Raw genomic sequence first — 24,271 nt, forward strand, 5'->3', positions numbered from 1 at the left:
CATGTCTAGTTTACAGAAATATATTTTCTAAGAGTGTGTATAGGTTACATAAATTCCATTATTCAGTAATAATTTTATCTCAGTATTAAAAAAAATCGAAAAAGTTAGTATTTTAGATGATTAGAAATATAAAAAAAAATTACATAAAATTAAAAAAAAAAGAAGAAAAAAAAACATTTTTATTCATTTACTTAATAAATAAAACAGCTTTTTTGACATTTAACTCATAAAAATTACCTATTTTAGCATTATCCACCTTTATTTTCGTACATAAGAAACATACCTAAAATATATTATAAATGAACATCAAAATCAATTAAATGATATCAAAATCTTTTTTTATAATTGAATATTTTAATAAGATATAAAAATATATTCAATATTTTATGTAATTGATCATTAAAAGATAAAAAAATAATAGGATCCTTAAACTTTCTACTAAAATCCCATATCAAAATACATCAAGCATAATCCATATCGATTTATAATTCAAAACATATTTTTTCGATTTGGTGTATATGATAGTTATTATCACATAAAAAAACCACTAAAATAAAGAAAAAAAATAGTCGACTTAATCCACACATAAAAGTTTCAGAAACAAAAAAAAATTAAAATATATGATTTTCTAAGTATTTTACGTTTTAAAAAGATAATTTAAATATGAAAACTTTTATTTATTACAAGAAAAAAAATCCCTTTTTTTTGCGATGTCATTAATTATTAAAAAAAATCGCAGATAATGAGAAATATGAGAAAGTCAGAATGTGTACCTTGGCTTATAAAAGTATGATCCGCTCGTAAAAATTGTTTTTTTCGCCAAACAGGACTTGGTTCTAGGTTTTTTTTAAGACAGAAAAAAATATGGCAACACATAAAACTTGGAATTGACCGAAAAATTAATAAATTCACCTTTTCTGAATAACAAAACATATGTACAAATATTCACTGTGTCTAGTAGAGTATATAAATATTCATTATAAGGCAAAAAAATCATAAATATAACCAAGTTGGTTATGGCTATATATCCACAAAAAGATGATTTTTATATATTTCAACTTTAGATAATGTATTTATAATGTCATAAATTATCATTGTATTATTTCTTTCTGTGCTAGTGGACATATTTATCACCACTTATTCGGCTGATCAGCGACATAATTCAGCTAAAAGTAATAAAATTATGTTTAAAATGAGATTGATATGTCTTTTTGGCACAAAAAAATACATAAAACTTGTTTTTTCTCATCTCGCTGCAGACATATTATATTTAAAATAGCATAGAAAATCGATAATATAACATGCCGCATGAAATATTTATAATAAAAAAGACTATTAACATGAAATATTCATTTAAAAGCTGTTTATTTTAACATAAAGGATTTATTCTATACAACTCGAAAAGTAGAAAACCGCCTATATAAAGAAAAAAACCAAAAGATTGGTATAAATATGATAATTAAGCCACAAATAATCAATAAAAATTACAATTTATGCGGAATAAAATAAAACAATAACTATAGTTTTCTATCAGAGACGTAATTTATATATCAATATTATTATATGAGTGCATTAAACTTTAAATATTTACATAAAACTCTAATATCTGGTGTCTAAATAGAAAAATATATCGTTTGTATTTTCAATATATTTATATTTCCATTGAAAATTTCAGTTTTTTAAAAGATGAATCTATTATTAGATTATTTTAAATTACTGAACACGAAAACCATTTCGATTTCACCAGTATATTTCTATATATATGACAAATAAAATAAAAAACTTAAAAAAATAATAATTTATTAACAAGAGAATCTTAAACAAAGAAATAAATGGGAAATAAATATACATATAATTAAATCTCAAAAATTTAGATATTATTGTTTAATTAACAAATAATCTTAGCATAAAAAAAAATTTCGGTTTTAAATATTATAAGAAAAATCAATGAGAAGATCTTTAGAATCAGAAAATCTAGTTTAATGTATATAATAGACATATATATGTATATTACTATTATAAATGTCAATATTAAGAATTTTATGGTGATTTAATAATTGATAGATTTTAAATGAAAATTTAAATAAAATCAGAAGAATATTAAGGATAAATAATTTATAAAAAAAAGTATAATAGTTTGTAAAAAAATGGTTAAAAAATATAATAAAATATATCACAATTTATTGTATCATTATATATTAAATATTTTTCTTTTTTGTTATTCTTTCTCGTAATCCAATTTAAAAGAAAATTTGAATGTTTTGATAACTATATTTTATATCTAGAAAGTTATAAATTAGAATAGAAAAACAATATGCATGCATATAATTAAATTTAAGAGTGTTTTTCTAACATCACGTTATGTTCGAATATCTTAATCTAAAGATAAAATATCCAATAATAACAAAATAAAAAAAAATAGAATGAATATATTTTTTGTTTATAATAGAAAGAAAAAAGCATTGTTCAGAATTTAAAGATAATAATTATAAAAGTAATAAGAATTAATTTTACTTTTACAATAAAAAAGTAAATTATTAATAAATATGTGGATTAAGCGATCGTAAAAAGTAAAAAGATATCAAAAAACCATAAAAATGGTGGTATAATTATCATTGAAAAGGATAAAAACATATAAATCTCCTATAAATAATGGCATTATTACAATTTAGTTATATATTTATGATCTTAATTGCATAAGAATATAAAGACATTAACTTTGAGATTTCAATGTTATCATAGCGATGATTAAAAAGATAAACTAAAATAGAAAATCTGATAAAGGATATACAGAGCTTTGTTTTATTTTCAAAAATATGCCCCATTTTCAGAAAAAAACGCATAATTATTAACTCAATGGATAAAATATCAGTTTTATGACAAAAATTCGGAGAAATAGACGGAAATATCATGGTAAAAATCGTATTATTTTATTTTCTTATCTAGAAAAGGGGTAAATTTGATCAATGACCATTTTAGATCAGCTTTGTTTAGATAAAGGCCAAAAGAAAACTGTTGAGAACATAACACAGGTTTATAAAAACTAAAAAATAAAAGGATTCATATATTTCTAGTTATCAATTCTAGTAAATATATAATTTTGTTATTAGAATCGCGAAATTTTTACAAAAAATATATAAATAAAAGAATTCTAGTAATAGCAGTGATATAAATAATAAAATATAATTTCATATAAAGTAACAATATTAAACCTTTATATACATTCTTATGTAAAATTCAAAATGCATAAATCAAGTTTATTATATGTAAAATAAAGCAAAACAGGATATTTAACATATACGATAAAACATCTTAAAGAAGCTAAAGATTATTAATACATTAAGACACAAAATTGAATTATTGTAAGCAAATAATTATATCCAACGAAAAACGTAAAACATAAAAACAAAACAGCAAATGTTGATATATAAATAATATCCAATGCTTATTCAATTTACAGTGTATATTTAATTTATTTCCTTGTCTATAATTATTATAATTGAACCTTCGATTGAATCTTGCTAAAAAAAAATTTTATAAAAAAAAAGTCCAAATTAATTTATTTAACCCATGTCTATAATCATTGTAAAATTTGAACCTTCAGACAAAATCCATCTAAATAAAATTTCAAAAAAAAAATTTCAAAATCGATTCTATTTAACCCACGTCTAAAATCATTATAAAACATATATCTTCGGAATATACCATAATTCTTGAATAATATTCTATAAATATGACAATTCTACTATAATATTCACTTATAACAGTAAATGCTTGGCAATTCAATATTTACATCATTTATGTGGATAAAACCATGAATTTTCAAATCTAGCAATATAAAATTTATGTTCACATTTGAAAAGCTAACTATTAGATTTATTAAAAAATGGAAGATAAATAAAAAAATATAAAGTCATTTACAAAAAATGAAAACCTAATAGCTATAAAATTGGTTTAAAATATAATAATAAATTTTCTAGTTTTTATCGAATTGTAAAAAAAACAACAAATATATTATTTAGTACAACAAATAAAAATAAAATCTAAAATAACATACGATTTTTGATTTTATTTATATAAAAACAGAAAAAGAAACAAAATTTATCATAATGTAATAGTTATATCAATTAGAGAATAAATATAAAAACATTATATTACGCTATTCAAATCAAATATAATAAAGTATAAAATAATAAAATAGTTCATATAGAAGAGGTTTCTCTGGAAATAAATGTTTTTTGATGTTAATTAAATGACGCAAAAAAACTATAACGCATATGAATAAACTCAGTTATAAAAAATATCAGAGAAGAACCTATAAAAGTATATATAGTCAAACAAAAATAATCGTTTTTAAATAGTTAAAGATATAAAAATCTAACGAGTAATATTCAAACCTATTTATAAGAAAAAAAATGATTATGCAATTAAATATTAATCTTTAAATAGTTAAACATATAATTTGAAATCAATTATCTATAAAAACAAAAAAAAACCTTTTTTTATTCACATAAGGCTTAGTATGCAATTTTATAAACAAATAAAACAGATTATCAAGAAAAGGGAAAAAAACATTGTATTTTTAAGATAAAACTCACACTACGATACAGAAGATAAGTTTTTATTGTTACAGCTTATGGATTTTAAAAACGAAAAACTTCAAATTATACCAGAAGAATTGCATAAAAAACCTTTTTTATATTGTTTCATACCACTAATAGTATTTTTTATCGTTTTTTACAAACACGGATATGTGAGTTTTTTATGTCAATCGAATAGATTTAAAATCACAAATAAATAGAAACTTTTACTATAGAAAAAAGCATCAGAACTTATTTGTGTTAACTTTTGTAGACAATTGCTTCTATTTAACATATATATATAAAATATCCAAAATACAACAATTTAAATAATGCAAGTTATATAAAATCCAGGTTTTATGTTACCAAGAAATTACGAAAAATGTATTTATTACATTTGTGGATATAATTTTAAAATATTTGGCTGTTGAAGCAGCCTTAAAATATAAGAGTGATTATATCTTGCAATTATATCTCTTATTTATGTTTTATTTTGTAATCTAGCACAGATTTTGATGTTTTTTTTTCATTACAAAAAAGTGATAAAAGGCTATTTTATTTGTAAAAGACATCAATGGTTTTTCATTTTATTCACTAAAACTGAAAGATTTTAGATGAGGATTAACTGATCATTGAAAACATGGTAAGAAATAATATCATAAACGAGTGATAAATATAATAAAAGAGTCGCCCCTACCCTAGAAGGGCGACTCTATTGTTGTGTTCATTGCATCGTAATTTAAAAAATATAAATCTATTATTTTTATAGAAACATAAAACATAGATTATCATATATAAATTGTCGAATATTTTGCCATAAAATACACTTTTTACAATAAAATCAAGTATTTATGCATTTTTCACTTTATATCAGAGCAATATGTATATTATTTCTGCATGTATATAAACTTTTTAAACATGAAAAATTTAAAAAAAAGGCTAACTACTTTTTTATTATATGGTAAATGCATTATAATAAATGATATAAGAAAAAAACAGAAAATAAAACTATATATACCTAGATATTATCAGAAAAATGCTTATTTTTATTATATTCTAAAGAAATAGTATTCAACAAACACTGTATTCTAAATAGATATTTTTTCTTCATCCTAGCTGAACTATTTAACAATTTATGTATTTTTAGTACCAATAATTCATTATAAATGTATTATTATGGTTATATTCAATATTAGACGTGTTAATTTGCGGTAGAATAATACCAAAAAAGGGGTTTTTATTCAGCTATCTAACAGAATTAGCACCTCTTTATGGTTATTTAGGCGATTATATGTATTAAATAGCAAATAAATCACCTAAATAGTTCATAAAAAATCTATTTCTTCAAATTTTTAATCATTAAATCTGTTGTTTGTTTTACTTTAGCAAGCAGATTAAAACTCAAAATCATGTCTAGTTTACAGAAATATATTTTCTAAGAGTGTGTATAGGTTACATAAATTCCATTATTCAGTAATAATTTTATCTCAGTATTAAAAAAAATCGAAAAAGTTAGTATTTTAGATGATTAGAAATATAAAAAAAAATTACATAAAATTAAAAAAAAAAGAAGAAAAAAAAACATTTTTATTCATTTACTTAATAAATAAAACAGCTTTTTTGACATTTAACTCATAAAAATTACCTATTTTAGCATTATCCACCTTTATTTTCGTACATAAGAAACATACCTAAAATATATTATAAATGAACATCAAAATCAATTAAATGATATCAAAATCTTTTTTTATAATTGAATATTTTAATAAGATATAAAAATATATTCAATATTTTATGTAATTGATCATTAAAAGATAAAAAAATAATAGGATCCTTAAACTTTCTACTAAAATCCCATATCAAAATACATCAAGCATAATCCATATCGATTTATAATTCAAAACATATTTTTTCGATTTGGTGTATATGATAGTTATTATCACATAAAAAAACCACTAAAATAAAGAAAAAAAATAGTCGACTTAATCCACACATAAAAGTTTCAGAAACAAAAAAAAATTAAAATATATGATTTTCTAAGTATTTTACGTTTTAAAAAGATAATTTAAATATGAAAACTTTTATTTATTACAAGAAAAAAAATCCCTTTTTTTTGCGATGTCATTAATTATTAAAAAAAATCGCAGATAATGAGAAATATGAGAAAGTCAGAATGTGTACCTTGGCTTATAAAAGTATGATCCGCTCGTAAAAATTGTTTTTTTCGCCAAACAGGACTTGGTTCTAGGTTTTTTTTAAGACAGAAAAAAATATGGCAACACATAAAACTTGGAATTGACCGAAAAATTAATAAATTCACCTTTTCTGAATAACAAAACATATGTACAAATATTCACTGTGTCTAGTAGAGTATATAAATATTCATTATAAGGCAAAAAAATCATAAATATAACCAAGTTGGTTATGGCTATATATCCACAAAAAGATGATTTTTATATATTTCAACTTTAGATAATGTATTTATAATGTCATAAATTATCATTGTATTATTTCTTTCTGTGCTAGTGGACATATTTATCACCACTTATTCGGCTGATCAGCGACATAATTCAGCTAAAAGTAATAAAATTATGTTTAAAATGAGATTGATATGTCTTTTTGGCACAAAAAAATACATAAAACTTGTTTTTTCTCATCTCGCTGCAGACATATTATATTTAAAATAGCATAGAAAATCGATAATATAACATGCCGCATGAAATATTTATAATAAAAAAGACTATTAACATGAAATATTCATTTAAAAGCTGTTTATTTTAACATAAAGGATTTATTCTATACAACTCGAAAAGTAGAAAACCGCCTATATAAAGAAAAAAACCAAAAGATTGGTATAAATATGATAATTAAGCCACAAATAATCAATAAAAATTACAATTTATGCGGAATAAAATAAAACAATAACTATAGTTTTCTATCAGAGACGTAATTTATATATCAATATTATTATATGAGTGCATTAAACTTTAAATATTTACATAAAACTCTAATATCTGGTGTCTAAATAGAAAAATATATCGTTTGTATTTTCAATATATTTATATTTCCATTGAAAATTTCAGTTTTTTAAAAGATGAATCTATTATTAGATTATTTTAAATTACTGAACACGAAAACCATTTCGATTTCACCAGTATATTTCTATATATATGACAAATAAAATAAAAAACTTAAAAAAATAATAATTTATTAACAAGAGAATCTTAAACAAAGAAATAAATGGGAAATAAATATACATATAATTAAATCTCAAAAATTTAGATATTATTGTTTAATTAACAAATAATCTTAGCATAAAAAAAAATTTCGGTTTTAAATATTATAAGAAAAATCAATGAGAAGATCTTTAGAATCAGAAAATCTAGTTTAATGTATATAATAGACATATATATGTATATTACTATTATAAATGTCAATATTAAGAATTTTATGGTGATTTAATAATTGATAGATTTTAAATGAAAATTTAAATAAAATCAGAAGAATATTAAGGATAAATAATTTATAAAAAAAAGTATAATAGTTTGTAAAAAAATGGTTAAAAAATATAATAAAATATATCACAATTTATTGTATCATTATATATTAAATATTTTTCTTTTTTGTTATTCTTTCTCGTAATCCAATTTAAAAGAAAATTTGAATGTTTTGATAACTATATTTTATATCTAGAAAGTTATAAATTAGAATAGAAAAACAATATGCATGCATATAATTAAATTTAAGAGTGTTTTTCTAACATCACGTTATGTTCGAATATCTTAATCTAAAGATAAAATATCCAATAATAACAAAATAAAAAAAAATAGAATGAATATATTTTTTGTTTATAATAGAAAGAAAAAAGCATTGTTCAGAATTTAAAGATAATAATTATAAAAGTAATAAGAATTAATTTTACTTTTACAATAAAAAAGTAAATTATTAATAAATATGTGGATTAAGCGATCGTAAAAAGTAAAAAGATATCAAAAAACCATAAAAATGGTGGTATAATTATCATTGAAAAGGATAAAAACATATAAATCTCCTATAAATAATGGCATTATTACAATTTAGTTATATATTTATGATCTTAATTGCATAAGAATATAAAGACATTAACTTTGAGATTTCAATGTTATCATAGCGATGATTAAAAAGATAAACTAAAATAGAAAATCTGATAAAGGATATACAGAGCTTTGTTTTATTTTCAAAAATATGCCCCATTTTCAGAAAAAAACGCATAATTATTAACTCAATGGATAAAATATCAGTTTTATGACAAAAATTCGGAGAAATAGACGGAAATATCATGGTAAAAATCGTATTATTTTATTTTCTTATCTAGAAAAGGGGTAAATTTGATCAATGACCATTTTAGATCAGCTTTGTTTAGATAAAGGCCAAAAGAAAACTGTTGAGAACATAACACAGGTTTATAAAAACTAAAAAATAAAAGGATTCATATATTTCTAGTTATCAATTCTAGTAAATATATAATTTTGTTATTAGAATCGCGAAATTTTTACAAAAAATATATAAATAAAAGAATTCTAGTAATAGCAGTGATATAAATAATAAAATATAATTTCATATAAAGTAACAATATTAAACCTTTATATACATTCTTATGTAAAATTCAAAATGCATAAATCAAGTTTATTATATGTAAAATAAAGCAAAACAGGATATTTAACATATACGATAAAACATCTTAAAGAAGCTAAAGATTATTAATACATTAAGACACAAAATTGAATTATTGTAAGCAAATAATTATATCCAACGAAAAACGTAAAACATAAAAACAAAACAGCAAATGTTGATATATAAATAATATCCAATGCTTATTCAATTTACAGTGTATATTTAATTTATTTCCTTGTCTATAATTATTATAATTGAACCTTCGATTGAATCTTGCTAAAAAAAAATTTTATAAAAAAAAAGTCCAAATTAATTTATTTAACCCATGTCTATAATCATTGTAAAATTTGAACCTTCAGACAAAATCCATCTAAATAAAATTTCAAAAAAAAAATTTCAAAATCGATTCTATTTAACCCACGTCTAAAATCATTATAAAACATATATCTTCGGAATATACCATAATTCTTGAATAATATTCTATAAATATGACAATTCTACTATAATATTCACTTATAACAGTAAATGCTTGGCAATTCAATATTTACATCATTTATGTGGATAAAACCATGAATTTTCAAATCTAGCAATATAAAATTTATGTTCACATTTGAAAAGCTAACTATTAGATTTATTAAAAAATGGAAGATAAATAAAAAAATATTTAGTCATTTATAAAAAAGGAGGACCAAACAGCCATAAAATTGTTTTAAAATATAATAATAAATTTTCTAGGTTTTATCGATTTGTACAAAAAACCAATAAATATATTAGTTTATATAAACACATAGAAATGAATTCTAAAATAAAATTCAATTTTTGATTTCATTCATATAAAAACAGAAAAAGTATACAAAATTTATCATAATGTAATAGGCATATCGATTAGAGAATAAATATAAAAACATTATATTACGTTATTCAAATCAAATATAATAAAGTATAAAATAATAAAATTGTTCATATATAAGAGGTTTAATGGAAATAAATGTTTTTTGATGTTAATTAAAGAGCACAAAAAAACCATTATGCATATGAATAAACTCAGTCTTTTAAAATTTCAGAGATCGATTCTATAAAAGTATATATACTAAAACAAAAATAATCGTTTTTAGATAGTTAAACATATAAAAATCTAACGAGTAATATTCAAACCTATTTATAAGAAAAAAAATGATTATGCAATTAAATATTAATCTTTAAATAGTTAAACATATAATTTGAAATCAATTATCTATAAAAACAAAAAAAAACCTTTTTTTATTCACATAAGGCTTAGTATGCAATTTTATAAACAAATAAAACAGATTATCAAGAAAAGGGAAAAAAACATTGTATTTTTAAGATAAAACTCACACTACGATACAGAAGATAAGTTTTTATTGTTACAGCTTATGGATTTTAAAAACGAAAAACTTCAAATTATACCAGAAGAATTGCATAAAAAACCTTTTTTATATTGTTTCATACCACTAATAGTATTTTTTATCGTTTTTTACAAACACGGATATGTGAGTTTTTTATGTCAATCGAATAGATTTAAAATCACAAATAAATAGAAACTTTTACTATAGAAAAAAGCATCAGAACTTATTTGTGTTAACTTTTGTAGACAATTGCTTCTATTTAACATATATATATAAAATATCCAAAATACAACAATTTAAATAATGCAAGTTATATAAAATCCAGGTTTTATGTTACCAAGAAATTACGAAAAATGTATTTATTACATTTGTGGATATAATTTTAAAATATTTGGCTGTTGAAGCAGCCTTAAAATATAAGAGTGATTATATCTTGCAATTATATCTCTTATTTATGTTTTATTTTGTAATCTAGCACAGATTTTGATGTTTTTTTTTCATTACAAAAAAGTGATAAAAGGCTATTTTATTTGTAAAAGACATCAATGGTTTTTCATTTTATTCACTAAAACTGAAAGATTTTAGATGAGGATTAACTGATCATTGAAAACATGGTAAGAAATAATATCATAAACGAGTGATAAATATAATAAAAGAGTCGCCCCTACCCTAGAAGGGCGACTCTATTGTTGTGTTCATTGCATCGTAATTTAAAAAATATAAATCTATTATTTTTATAGAAACATAAAACATAGATTATCATATATAAATTGTCGAATATTTTGCCATAAAATACACTTTTTACAATAAAATCAAGTATTTATGCATTTTTCACTTTATATCAGAGCAATATGTATATTATTTCTGTATGTATATAAACTTTTTAAACATGAAAAATTTAAAAAAAAGGCTAACTACTTTTTTATTATATGGTAAATGCATTATAATAAATGATATAAGAAAAAAACAGAAAATAAAACTATATATACCTAGATATTATCAGAAAAATGCTTATTTTTATTATATTCTAAAGAAATAGTATTCAACAAACACTGTATTCTAAATAGATATTTTTTCTTCATCCTAGCTGAACTATTTAACAATTTATGTATTTTTAGTACCAATAATTCATTATAAATGTATTATTATGGTTATATTCAATATTAGACGTGTTAATTTGCGGTAGAATAATACCAAAAAAGGGGTTTTTATTCAGCTATCTAACAGAATTAGCACCTCTTTATGGTTATTTAGGCGATTATATGTATTAAATAGCAAATAAATCACCTAAATAGTTCATAAAAAATCTATTTCTTCAAATTTTTAATCATTAAATCTGTTGTTTGTTTTACTTTAGCAAGCAGATTAAAACTCAAAATCATGTCTAGTTTACAGAAATATATTTTCTAAGAGTGTGTATAGGTTACATAAATTCCATTATTCAGTAATAATTTTATCTCAGTATTAAAAAAAATCGAAAAAGTTAGTATTTTAGATGATTAGAAATATAAAAAAAAATTACATAAAATTAAAAAAAAAAGAAGAAAAAAAAACATTTTTATTCATTTACTTAATAAATAAAACAGCTTTTTTGACATTTAACTCATAAAAATTACCTATTTTAGCATTATCCACCTTTATTTTCGTACATAAGAAACATACCTAAAATATATTATAAATGAACATCAAAATCAATTAAATGATATCAAAATCTTTTTTTATAATTGAATATTTTAATAAGATATAAAAATATATTCAATATTTTATGTAATTGATCATTAAAAGATAAAAAAATAATAGGATCCTTAAACTTTCTACTAAAATCCCATATCAAAATACATCAAGCATAATCCATATCGATTTATAATTCAAAACATATTTTTTCGATTTGGTGTATATGATAGTTATTATCACATAAAAAAACCACTAAAATAAAGAAAAAAAATAGTCGACTTAATCCACACATAAAAGTTTCAGAAACAAAAAAAAATTAAAATATATGATTTTCTAAGTATTTTACGTTTTAAAAAGATAATTTAAATATGAAAACTTTTATTTATTACAAGAAAAAAAATCCCTTTTTTTTGCGATGTCATTAATTATTAAAAAAAATCGCAGATAATGAGAAATATGAGAAAGTCAGAATGTGTACCTTGGCTTATAAAAGTATGATCCGCTCGTAAAAATTGTTTTTTTCGCCAAACAGGACTTGGTTCTAGGTTTTTTTTAAGACAGAAAAAAATATGGCAACACATAAAACTTGGAATTGACCGAAAAATTAATAAATTCACCTTTTCTGAATAACAAAACATATGTACAAATATTCACTGTGTCTAGTAGAGTATATAAATATTCATTATAAGGCAAAAAAATCATAAATATAACCAAGTTGGTTATGGCTATATATCCACAAAAAGATGATTTTTATATATTTCAACTTTAGATAATGTATTTATAATGTCATAAATTATCATTGTATTATTTCTTTCTGTGCTAGTGGACATATTTATCACCACTTATTCGGCTGATCAGCGACATAATTCAGCTAAAAGTAATAAAATTATGTTTAAAATGAGATTGATATGTCTTTTTGGCACAAAAAAATACATAAAACTTGTTTTTTCTCATCTCGCTGCAGACATATTATATTTAAAATAGCATAGAAAATCGATAATATAACATGCCGCATGAAATATTTATAATAAAAAAGACTATTAACATGAAATATTCATTTAAAAGCTGTTTATTTTAACATAAAGGATTTATTCTATACAACTCGAAAAGTAGAAAACCGCCTATATAAAGAAAAAAACCAAAAGATTGGTATAAATATGATAATTAAGCCACAAATAATCAATAAAAATTACAATTTATGCGGAATAAAATAAAACAATAACTATAGTTTTCTATCAGAGACGTAATTTATATATCAATATTATTATATGAGTGCATTAAACTTTAAATATTTACATAAAACTCTAATATCTGGTGTCTAAATAGAAAAATATATCGTTTGTATTTTCAATATATTTATATTTCCATTGAAAATTTCAGTTTTTTAAAAGATGAATCTATTATTAGATTATTTTAAATTACTGAACACGAAAACCATTTCGATTTCACCAGTATATTTCTATATATATGACAAATAAAATAAAAAACTTAAAAAAATAATAATTTATTAACAAGAGAATCTTAAACAAAGAAATAAATGGGAAATAAATATACATATAATTAAATCTCAAAAATTTAGATATTATTGTTTAATTAACAAATAATCTTAGCATAAAAAAAAATTTCGGTTTTAAATATTATAAGAAAAATCAATGAGAAGATCTTTAGAATCAGAAAATCTAGTTTAATGTATATAATAGACATATATATGTATATTACTATTATAAATGTCAATATTAAGAATTTTATGGTGATTTAATAATTGATAGATTTTAAATGAAAATTTAAATAAAATCAGAAGAATATTAAGGATAAATAATTTATAAAAAAAAGTATAATAGTTTGTAAAAAAATGGTTAAAAAATATAATAAAATATATCACAATTTATTGTATCATTATATATTAAATATTTTTCTTTTTTGTTATTCTTTCTCGTAATCCAATTTAAAAGAAAATTTGAATGTTTTGATAACTATATTTTATATCTAGAAAGTTATAAATTAGAATAGAAAAACAATATGCATGCATATAATTAAATTTAAGAGTGTTTTTCTAACATCACGTTATGTTCGAATATCTTAATCTAAAGATAAAATATCCAATAATAACAAAATAAAAAAAAATAGAATGAATATATTTTTTGTTTATAATAGAAAGAAAAAAGCATTGTTCAGAATTTAAAGATAATAATTATAAAAGTAATAAGAATTAATTTTACTTTTACAATAAAAAAGTAAATTATTAATAAATATGTGGATTAAGCGATCGTAAAAAGTAAAAAGATATCAAAAAACCATAAAAATGGTGGTATAATTATCATTGAAAAGGATAAAAACATATAAATCTCCTATAAATAATGGCATTATTACAATTTAGTTATATATTTATGATCTTAATTGCATAAGAATATAAAGACATTAACTTTGAGATTTCAATGTTATCATAGCGATGATTAAAAAGATAAACTAAAATAGAAAATCTGATAAAGGATATACAGAGCTTTGTTTTATTTTCAAAAATATGCCCCATTTTCAGAAAAAAACGCATAATTATTAACTCAATGGATAAAATATCAGTTTTATGACAAAAATTCGGAGAAATAGACGGAAATATCATGGTAAAAATCGTATTATTTTATTTTCTTATCTAGAAAAGGGGTAAATTTGATCAATGACCATTTTAGATCAGCTTTGTTTAGATAAAGGCCAAAAGAAAACTGTTGAGAACATAACACAGGTTTATAAAAACTAAAAAATAAAAGGATTCATATATTTCTAGTTATCAATTCTAGTAAATATATAATTTTGTTATTAGAATCGCGAAATTTTTACAAAAAATATATAAATAAAAGAATTCTAGTAATAGCAGTGATATAAATAATAAAATATAATTTCATATAAAGTAACAATATTAAACCTTTATATACATTCTTATGTAAAATTCAAAATGCATAAATCAAGTTTATTATATGTAAAATAAAGCAAAACAGGATATTTAACATATACGATAAAACATCTTAAAGAAGCTAAAGATTATTAATACATTAAGACACAAAATTGAATTATTGTAAGCAAATAATTATATCCAACGAAAAACGTAAAACATAAAAACAAAACAGCAAATGTTGATATATAAATAATATCCAATGCTTATTCAATTTACAGTGTATATTTAATTTATTTCCTTGTCTATAATTATTATAATTGAACCTTCGATTGAATCTTGCTAAAAAAAAATTTTATAAAAAAAAAGTCCAAATTAATTTATTTAACCCATGTCTATAATCATTGTAAAATTTGAACCTTCAGACAAAATCCATCTAAATAAAATTTCAAAAAAAAAATTTCAAAATCGATTCTATTTAACCCACGTCTAAAATCATTATAAAACATATATCTTCGGAATATACCATAATTCTTGAATAATATTCTATAAATATGACAATTCTACTATAATATTCACTTATAACAGTAAATGCTTGGCAATTCAATATTTACATCATTTATGTGGATAAAACCATGAATTTTCAAATCTAGCAATATAAAATTTATGTTCACATTTGAAAAGCTAACTATTAGATTTATTAAAAAATGGAAGATAAATAAAAAAATATAAAGTCATTTACAAAAAATGAAAACCTAATAGCTATAAAATTGGTTTAAAATATAATAATAAATTTTCTAGTTTTTATCGAATTGTAAAAAAAACAACAAATATATTATTTAGTACAACAAATAAAAATAAAATCTAAAATAACATACGATTTTTGATTTTATTTATATAAAAACAGAAAAAGAAACAAAATTTATCATAATGTAATAGTTATATCAATTAGAGAATAAATATAAAAACATTATATTACGCTATTCAAATCAAATATAATAAAGTATAAAATAATAAAATAGTTCATATAGAAGAGGTTTCTCTGGAAATAAATGTTTTTTGATGTTAATTAAATGACGCAAAAAAACTATAACGCATATGAATAAACTCAGTTATAAAAAATATCAGAGAAGAACCTATAAAAGTATATATAGTCAAACAAAAATAATCGTTTTTAAATAGTTAAAGATATAAAAATCTAACGAGTAATATTCAAACCTATTTATAAGAAAAAAAATGATTATGCAATTAAATATTAATCTTTAAATAGTTAAACATATAATTTGAAATCAATTATCTATAAAAACAAAAAAAAACCTTTTTTTATTCACATAAGGCTTAGTATGCAATTTTATAAACAAATAAAACAGATTATCAAGAAAAGGGAAAAAAACATTGTATTTTTAAGATAAAACTCACACTACGATACAGAAGATAAGTTTTTATTGTTACAGCTTATGGATTTTAAAAACGAAAAACTTCAAATTATACCAGAAGAATTGCATAAAAAACCTTTTTTATATTGTTTCATACCACTAATAGTATTTTTTATCGTTTTTTACAAACACGGATATGTGAGTTTTTTATGTCAATCGAATAGATTTAAAATCACAAATAAATAGAAACTTTTACTATAGAAAAAAGCATCAGAACTTATTTGTGTTAACTTTTGTAGACAATTGCTTCTATTTAACATATATATATAAAATATCCAAAATACAACAATTTAAATAATGCAAGTTATATAAAATCCAGGTTTTATGTTACCAAGAAATTACGAAAAATGTATTTATTACATTTGTGGATATAATTTTAAAATATTTGGCTGTTGAAGCAGCCTTAAAATATAAGAGTGATTATATCTTGCAATTATATCTCTTATTTATGTTTTATTTTGTAATCTAGCACAGATTTTGATGTTTTTTTTTCATTACAAAAAAGTGATAAAAGGCTATTTTATTTGTAAAAGACATCAATGGTTTTTCATTTTATTCACTAAAACTGAAAGATTTTAGATGAGGATTAACTGATCATTGAAAACATGGTAAGAAATAATATCATAAACGAGTGATAAATATAATAAAAGAGTCGCCCCTACCCTAGAAGGGCGACTCTATTGTTGTGTTCATTGCATCGTAATTTAAAAAATATAAATCTATTATTTTTATAGAAACATAAAACATAGATTATCATATATAAATTGTCGAATATTTTGCCATAAAATACACTTTTTACAATAAAATCAAGTATTTATGCATTTTTCACTTTATATCAGAGCAATATGTATATTATTTCTGTATGTATATAAACTTTTTAAACATGAAAAATTTAAAAAAAAGGCTAACTACTTTTTTATTATATGGTAAATGCATTATAATAAATGATATAAGAAAAAAACAGAAAATAAAACTATATATACCTAGATATTATCAGAAAAATGCTTATTTTTATTATATTCTAAAGAAATAGTATTCAACAAACACTGTATTCTAAATAGATATTTTTTCTTCATCCTAGCTGAACTATTTAACAATTTATGTATTTTTAGTACCAATAATTCATTATAAATGTATTATTATGGTTATATTCAATATTAGACGTGTTAATTTGCGGTAGAATAATACCAAAAAAGGGGTTTTTATTCAGCTATCTAACAGAATTAGCACCTCTTTATGGTTATTTAGGCGATTATATGTATTAAATAGCAAATAAATCACCTAAATAGTTCATAAAAAATCTATTTCTTCAAATTTTTAATCATTAAATCTGTTGTTTGTTTTACTTTAGCAAGCAGATTAAAACTCAAAATCATGTCTAGTTTACAGAAATATATTTTCTAAGAGTGTGTATAGGTTACATAAATTCCATTATTCAGTAATAATTTTATCTCAGTATTAAAAAAAATCGAAAAAGTTAGTATTTTAGATGATTAGAAATATAAAAAAAAATTACATAAAATTAAAAAAAAAAGAAGAAAAAAAAACATTTTTATTCATTTACTTAATAAATAAAACAGCTTTTTTGACATTTAACTCATAAAAATTACCTATTTTAGCATTATCCACCTTTATTTTCGTACATAAGAAACATACCTAAAATATATTATAAATGAACATCAAAATCAATTAAATGATATCAAAATCTTTTTTTATAATTGAATATTTTAATAAGATATAAAAATATATTCAATATTTTATGTAATTGATCATTAAAAGATAAAAAAATAATAGGATCCTTAAACTTTCTACTAAAATCCCATATCAAAATACATCAAGCATAATCCATATCGATTTATAATTCAAAACATATTTTTTCGATTTGGTGTATATGATAGTTATTATCACATAAAAAAACCACTAAAATAAAGAAAAAAAATAGTCGACTTAATCCACACATAAAAGTTTCAGAAACAAAAAAAAATTAAAATATATGATTTTCTAAGTATTTTACGTTTTAAAAAGATAATTTAAATATGAAAACTTTTATTTATTACAAGAAAAAAAATCCCTTTTTTTTGCGATGTCATTAATTATTAAAAAAAATCGCAGATAATGAGAAATATGAGAAAGTCAGAATGTGTACCTTGGCTTATAAAAGTATGATCCGCTCGTAAAAATTGTTTTTTTCGCCAAACAGGACTTGGTTCTAGGTTTTTTTTAAGACAGAAAAAAATATGGCAACACATAAAACTTGGAATTGACCGAAAAATTAATAAATTCACCTTTTCTGAATAACAAAACATATGTACAAATATTCACTGTGTCTAGTAGAGTATATAAATATTCATTATAAGGCAAAAAAATCATAAATATAACCAAGTTGGTTATGGCTATATATCCACAAAAAGATGATTTTTATATATTTCAACTTTAGATAATGTATTTATAATGTCATAAATTATCATTGTATTATTTCTTTCTGTGCTAGTGGACATATTTATCACCACTTATTCGGCTGATCAGCGACATAATTCAGCTAAAAGTAATAAAATTATGTTTAAAATGAGATTGATATGTCTTTTTGGCACAAAAAAATACATAAAACTTGTTTTTTCTCATCTCGCTGCAGACATATTATATTTAAAATAGCATAGAAAATCGATAATATAACATGCCGCATGAAATATTTATAATAAAAAAGACTATTAACATGAAATATTCATTTAAAAGCTGTTTATTTTAACATAAAGGATTTATTCTATACAACTCGAAAAGTAGAAAACCGCCTATATAAAGAAAAAAACCAAAAGATTGGTATAAATATGATAATTAAGCCACAAATAATCAATAAAAATTACAATTTATGCGGAATAAAATAAAACAATAACTATAGTTTTCTATCAGAGACGTAATTTATATATCAATATTATTATATGAGTGCATTAAACTTTAAATATTTACATAAAACTCTAATATCTGGTGTCTAAATAGAAAAATATATCGTTTGTATTTTCAATATATTTATATTTCCATTGAAAATTTCAGTTTTTTAAAAGATGAATCTATTATTAGATTATTTTAAATTACTGAACACGAAAACCATTTCGATTTCACCAGTATATTTCTATATATATGACAAATAAAATAAAAAACTTAAAAAAATAATAATTTATTAACAAGAGAATCTTAAACAAAGAAATAAATGGGAAATAAATATACATATAATTAAATCTCAAAAATTTAGATATTATTGTTTAATTAACAAATAATCTTAGCATAAAAAAAAATTTCGGTTTTAAATATTATAAGAAAAATCAATGAGAAGATCTTTAGAATCAGAAAATCTAGTTTAATGTATATAATAGACATATATATGTATATTACTATTATAAATGTCAATATTAAGAATTTTATGGTGATTTAATAATTGATAGATTTTAAATGAAAATTTAAATAAAATCAGAAGAATATTAAGGATAAATAATTTATAAAAAAAAGTATAATAGTTTGTAAAAAAATGGTTAAAAAATATAATAAAATATATCACAATTTATTGTATCATTATATATTAAATATTTTTCTTTTTTGTTATTCTTTCTCGTAATCCAATTTAAAAGAAAATTTGAATGTTTTGATAACTATATTTTATATCTAGAAAGTTATAAATTAGAATAGAAAAACAATATGCATGCATATAATTAAATTTAAGAGTGTTTTTCTAACATCACGTTATGTTCGAATATCTTAATCTAAAGATAAAATATCCAATAATAACAAAATAAAAAAAAATAGAATGAATATATTTTTTGTTTATAATAGAAAGAAAAAAGCATTGTTCAGAATTTAAAGATAATAATTATAAAAGTAATAAGAATTAATTTTACTTTTACAATAAAAAAGTAAATTATTAATAAATATGTGGATTAAGCGATCGTAAAAAGTAAAAAGATATCAAAAAACCATAAAAATGGTGGTATAATTATCATTGAAAAGGATAAAAACATATAAATCTCCTATAAATAATGGCATTATTACAATTTAGTTATATATTTATGATCTTAATTGCATAAGAATATAAAGACATTAACTTTGAGATTTCAATGTTATCATAGCGATGATTAAAAAGATAAACTAAAATAGAAAATCTGATAAAGGATATACAGAGCTTTGTTTTATTTTCAAAAATATGCCCCATTTTCAGAAAAAAACGCATAATTATTAACTCAATGGATAAAATATCAGTTTTATGACAAAAATTCGGAGAAATAGACGGAAATATCATGGTAAAAATCGTATTATTTTATTTTCTTATCTAGAAAAGGGGTAAATTTGATCAATGACCATTTTAGATCAGCTTTGTTTAGATAAAGGCCAAAAGAAAACTGTTGAGAACATAACACAGGTTTATAAAAACTAAAAAATAAAAGGATTCATATATTTCTAGTTATCAATTCTAGTAAATATATAATTTTGTTATTAGAATCGCGAAATTTTTACAAAAAATATATAAATAAAAGAATTCTAGTAATAGCAGTGATATAAATAATAAAATATAATTTCATATAAAGTAACAATATTAAACCTTTATATACATTCTTATGTAAAATTCAAAATGCATAAATCAAGTTTATTATATGTAAAATAAAGCAAAACAGGATATTTAACATATACGATAAAACATCTTAAAGAAGCTAAAGATTATTAATACATTAAGACACAAAATTGAATTATTGTAAGCAAATAATTATATCCAACGAAAAACGTAAAACATAAAAACAAAACAGCAAATGTTGATATATAAATAATATCCAATGCTTATTCAATTTACAGTGTATATTTAATTTATTTCCTTGTCTATAATTATTATAATTGAACCTTCGATTGAATCTTGCTAAAAAAAAATTTTATAAAAAAAAAGTCCAAATTAATTTATTTAACCCATGTCTATAATCATTGTATTGAACCTTCAGACAAAATCCATCTAAATAAAATTTCAAAAAAAAAAATTCAAAATCGATTCTATTTAACCCACGTCTAAAATCATTATAAAACATATATCTTCGGAATATACCATAATTCTTGAATAATATTCTATAAATATGACAATTCTACTATAATATTCACTTATAACAGTAAATGCTTGGCAATTCAATATTTACATCATTTATGTGGATAAAACCATGAATTTTCAAATCTAGCAATATAAAATTTATGTTCACATTTGAAAAGCTAACTATTAGATTTATTAAAAAATGGAAGATAAATAAAAAAATATTTAGTCATTTATAAAAAAGGAGGACCAAACAGCCATAAAATTGTTTTAAAATATAATAATAAATTTTCTAGGTTTTATCGATTTGTACAAAAAACCAATAAATATATTAGTTTATATAAACACATAGAAATGAATTCTAAAATAAAATTCAATTTTTGATTTCATTCATATAAAAACAGAAAAAGTATACAAAATTTATCATAATGTAATAGGCATATCGATTAGAGAATAAATATAAAAACATTATATTACGTTATTCAAATCAAATATAATAAAGTATAAAATAATAAAATTGTTCATATATAAGAGGTTTAATGGAAATAAATGTTTTTTGATGTTAATTAAAGAGCACAAAAAAACCATTATGCATATGAATAAACTCAGTCTTTTAAAATTTCAGAGATCGATTCTATAAAAGTATATATACTAAAACAAAAATAATCGTTTTTAGATAGTTAAACATATAAAAATCTAACGAGTAATATTCAAACCTATTTATAAGAAAAAAAATGATTATGCAATTAAATATTAATCTTTAAATAGTTAAACATATAATTTGAAATCAATTATCTATAAAAACAAAAAAAAACCTTTTTTTATTCACATAAGGCTTAGTATGCAATTTTATAAACAAATAAAACAGATTATCAAGAAAAGGGAAAAAAACATTGTATTTTTAAGATAAAACTCACACTACGATACAGAAGATAAGTTTTTATTGTTACAGCTTATGGATTTTAAAAACGAAAAACTTCAAATTATACCAGAAGAATTGCATAAAAAACCTTTTTTATATTGTTTCATACCACTAATAGTATTTTTTATCGTTTTTTACAAACACGGATATGTGAGTTTTTTATGTCAATCGAATAGATTTAAAATCACAAATAAATAGAAACTTTTACTATAGAAAAAAGCATCAGAACTTATTTGTGTTAACTTTTGTAGACAATTGCTTCTATTTAACATATATATATAAAATATCCAAAATACAACAATTTAAATAATGCAAGTTATATAAAATCCAGGTTTTATGTTACCAAGAAATTACGAAAAATGTATTTATTACATTTGTGGATATAATTTTAAAATATTTGGCTGTTGAAGCAGCCTTAAAATATAAGAGTGATTATATCTTGCAATTATATCTCTTATTTATGTTTTATTTTGTAATCTAGCACAGATTTTGATGTTTTTTTTTCATTACAAAAAAGTGATAAAAGGCTATTTTATTTGTAAAAGACATCAATGGTTTTTCATTTTATTCACTAAAACTGAAAGATTTTAGATGAGGATTAACTGATCATTGAAAACATGGTAAGAAATAATATCATAAACGAGTGATAAATATAATAAAAGAGTCGCCCCTACCCTAGAAGGGCGACTCTATTGTTGTGTTCATTGCATCGTAATTTAAAAAATATAAATCTATTATTTTTATAGAAACATAAAACATAGATTATCATATATAAATTGTCGAATATTTTGCCATAAAATACACTTTTTACAATAAAATCAAGTATTTATGCATTTTTCACTTTATATCAGAGCAATATGTATATTATTTCTGTATGTATATAAACTTTTTAAACATGAAAAATTTAAAAAAAAGGCTAACTACTTTTTTATTATATGGTAAATGCATTATAATAAATGATATAAGAAAAAAACAGAAAATAAAACTATATATACCTAGATATTATCAGAAAAATGCTTATTTTTATTATATTCTAAAGAAATAGTATTCAACAAACACTGTATTCTAAATAGATATTTTTTCTTCATCCTAGCTGAACTATAAAGGGCCAAAAAAATACCAATGCGGGTTGGGACTAGGGGCTTAGGGTTCGTTAACCATATTCGTTGATTAAACTATGGGAATACTCAAATATAATTGGCGTATTAGAAATAAAAAGAAAACTACGGGAATACTCGAATCTGATTGATCTACTATGGCCAGGCAAAAGAAAACTACGGGAATACTCGAATCTGATTGATCTACTATGGCCAGGCAAAAGAAAACTACGGGAATACTCGAATCTGATTGATCTACTATGGCCAGGCAAAAGAAAACTACGGGAATACTCGAATCTGATTGATCTACTATGGCCAGGCAAAAGAAAACTAGTTAATTCAGTTATTCTATTGGCTTACTAGAGGTATACTTGGGTTTTTTGACCTACTTGGGGTAGGCTGGATAAACTATACTTTGTTTATTCTAATCCTATAGTTATATGCCATATATAGTATATTATATGTGCATTGGCTACCTTAGATTTGAAGCTATTTAAGGTATTATGTAGACCTTAAATTCAAGTTCCTGGTTAATGTAGTCTGTTTCGCTGACGCTTTTAAAACCTTAAAAACAATTTTTTAAGTTTGATAAAATGTTTTTGATT

This window comes from Rhyacophila brunnea, unplaced genomic scaffold (assembly GCF_057557595.1).
Source record: "Rhyacophila brunnea isolate RB1 unplaced genomic scaffold, BYU_Rbru_1.0 scaffold_28, whole genome shotgun sequence".
Classification (NCBI taxonomy): domain Eukaryota; kingdom Metazoa; phylum Arthropoda; class Insecta; order Trichoptera; family Rhyacophilidae; genus Rhyacophila; species Rhyacophila brunnea.